Source organism: Heliangelus exortis, chromosome 1 (genome assembly GCF_036169615.1).
Source record: "Heliangelus exortis chromosome 1, bHelExo1.hap1, whole genome shotgun sequence".
Lineage (NCBI taxonomy): Eukaryota > Metazoa > Chordata > Aves > Apodiformes > Trochilidae > Heliangelus > Heliangelus exortis.
In genome coordinates this window covers 123,814,551-123,817,332 of record NC_092422.1, presented here as the reverse complement: position 1 = coordinate 123,817,332, position 2,782 = coordinate 123,814,551, and the positions used below count along the sequence as shown (strand labels likewise).

Sequence of the window (2,782 nt, the reverse complement as noted above, 5' to 3'; positions counted from 1 at the left end):
GGGGACGGCGTTGCCGGGGAAACGGCCGCGTGCGCAGGCGGCCCGGCCCCTGCCCCGCCCACCCCGGCCCTCCGGCCCCGCCCACCCTCCCGTGGGGCGGGAACCGCGGTTCCGCCGGTGCGGTGCGGGCTGAGAGGGGGCCCGGAGGGTTTGTGCGCGCTGCCTCAGCGGCACAGCGCCCGGCCAGTGAACGGGGGATGTGTCAAACGGGTGATTTTGTGTTACTGCCGGGCAGCTCTCAGCTTCTGCAGCGAATTCCCCACGTCCCGTGCCGATCGGTGCGGTTTTCCCCTCTAAAGCAGAGAGGGAAACGGGCAGGCAAAGGGGGAGGCGGCGGTGCAGCTGACCGCGATGTCTGATAATAGAGACTGAGAACAATAGAACTAGATAATAGTTCTAATGGATGCGGATAACAGGTGGCTGAGGTAAAAAGGTGCGCGTTGTGTTTGTCTCCAGCCGCACCGAGCCGCTCCGGTCCCGGTGCTCACGCCGCGACAAACACGCTCCGGGCGTTCTTGGCCATTGGTCGCTCTTCCCCGACAGAAATCGGGGATTTTTCCTTCAGCCCGGTACCGACACTCCCCTGGTAAGGTTAACAGCCATTTCATAGGGACTAAAATGGGCTTCAGGACATTAGGAGGTGGCTCCTACTGATGTCACACACACACCCTCGAAGAAAAAGAGAAAAAGCGCCAAATGTTTTGTTTGCTTGCAGCCCTATGCAGAGATGACATTGGCGATTGGCTCCCCTAGAGCTGGTTCTAAACTCAGTTACTAAGAAGGTGTCTAAAGCCATAAAGCTCATTACAGTCACTCCCAGAGCTGGTACTCAAAAGTGTCTAAGGCATTTCCCACGCACTTCCACAGCTCCGCTGCCAAGAGTCGAGCACTTCCCTGGAGGAACGACTGTGCAGGCTGAGGGTGTACAGGAGAACCCCTCTGTTGTCCTTGTGGTCAATACCTTGGTAATATTAGAAGTGAAGTATCAACAGTATTCAATCTGTATCCATGTACAACTACACTGAGATAAGTAACATCACTTTCCAAAATAAATTAAAATTTAATTTTGATGCAAAACAGTTTTTGATGGGATAAAGGGTTGGATTGCTTATGCCAGCTTGTTTGTTGCATAATGGTTCGTTTTTTGTGTCATCAGTTCCCATGTGGAATGTTGTTCTAAGAGGATGAGTCAAGATGGTGGAAAACATGTTACTTTATTTTTGCTTCCATGTTTTTCACGCTGCTCAAAACTGGGTACAGGTTTCCCTCTGAAGCCCATTGCATCAGGAAATTTTAGTTAATCACCTGATAGTTCACATTTTTTAAGTGGTGGTAATGATGCTCTTTTTTGTCACAGTGACCGTCTCTGTCATCCTCCATGTCCCACACCAGTGTGAGGTGCTGAAAACCTGAAAACCTGCCCGTACCTCTGCTCACTTGGAAAATAGAGCTGCTGTGGTGACTCTGGTGGGCTTGACCTGAGAATGTTGTAAAGCACAAGGGAAGAGAGAGCAAGAAAGAAGTTCAAGGGCACAAAGAGGAGATGGCTGAAGGAGGGAGCAAGGCGGTGTGAGCCTCAGAGACACAGCAGAGAGAGAAGAGGGTCAATGATGAGATGAGCCTAAAGAGCAAGAGGGAGAAACACCTAGAAAACGAAGGCCATAAGTATTACAAGACATTGCTTATTGTCAGTCCTGCTCTTGTAATAAGTCAGCACCTAAAGTTTTAGAAACAGAAATGGATGCAATTACAGATCTCAGTAGTTTATTTTACAAAAAATTAAAGTCTCTTTAAGCTACTTAAATTCACCGCAGGGCTCAAGTAAAAGTAGAGGGATTTCATCTAGAGATCTCAAGGCTTTTGGCTGACAGTATTGCATATTATTTATGTTTCTTTAAATGTTATATTAGTTCTGGGTAATCAGCATTCAACAGGGCAGTAAAGTTCCTTCTCACACAAAGAAACATAAAAAGAGCTGTCAAATAGAGAAGCCCAGGAAAATATTTCACTGCATTTTTCAGATATGCTCTTTGGAGGAAGATACTGTGTATGGTCAGAATGTGTCTTGATGAATTTGGAAGCTCACTTAGACTTCCTTGCTGCCATAGTTGAGCAAGGTCAAAACAGTTGATAGATTAGGGAAATCCTCAAGCTCCTGTAGCCCAGTGGCATATCTTTAGGGGAAGGTTTTGCTGTTATGCACACATGCTGCTGCTCATACCTGTAGTTTAATCCATGCTTAATTTATATCACCTTGACCTGAATCCATCCAGGATAGAGGCCAAGTGGGGAATTAGTATTGGAAGTACAAGCTCTGCTCAGCCTCTGAGTCAGCAGAACCTGAAAGCATGCAAATAGTTTCATCATCTCATATGCAGCACAATTGCAGCAGAGATTTCTGTGACTGAGTTGCGTGCTATTTGTGGTGGAGAGTTAAAACCATTGTTGTGTGTAGATTGCCTGAGAAAAACTATTTTTGGCACTGCAAAATCAGATGTGATTGCTTCAAAGTGCCATAGCAGTGTGATAAGTCTTCCCCAGTTAAACTCAGAGGGGGTTTACTGTTGAGATCAGTAGGTCTGGAATGTGATTTTTAGCACACAAGTCATCAGTAGCTATAAAGCATAAGACAGTTTATGAAGCCATCACTCTGGTAGATGTGTTGTATGGAACTACTGATCACACAGACATTGTGTTCTTTACCTTTCTGTTCAGCATGGACATGAAATGTAAGTACTGATCTTCTCCATCCTTCCCCTTTAACCATGTGGCTACGGGGAAA

The 2,782-nt window shown here is 46.7% G+C and overlaps 1 long non-coding RNA gene across 1 annotated transcript; it reads left to right on the top strand.

Annotated features, from left to right (window-relative positions):
* Positions 1–45: 45 nt before the first annotated feature.
* LOC139806015 (uncharacterized) lies at positions 46–1,516 on the top strand. The gene is made up of 3 exons (XR_011730076.1): positions 46–278; positions 868–953; positions 1,358–1,516. It is a non-coding gene; the product is annotated as an uncharacterized lncRNA (long non-coding RNA).
* The last annotated feature ends 1,266 nt before the right edge of the window (positions 1,517–2,782 follow it).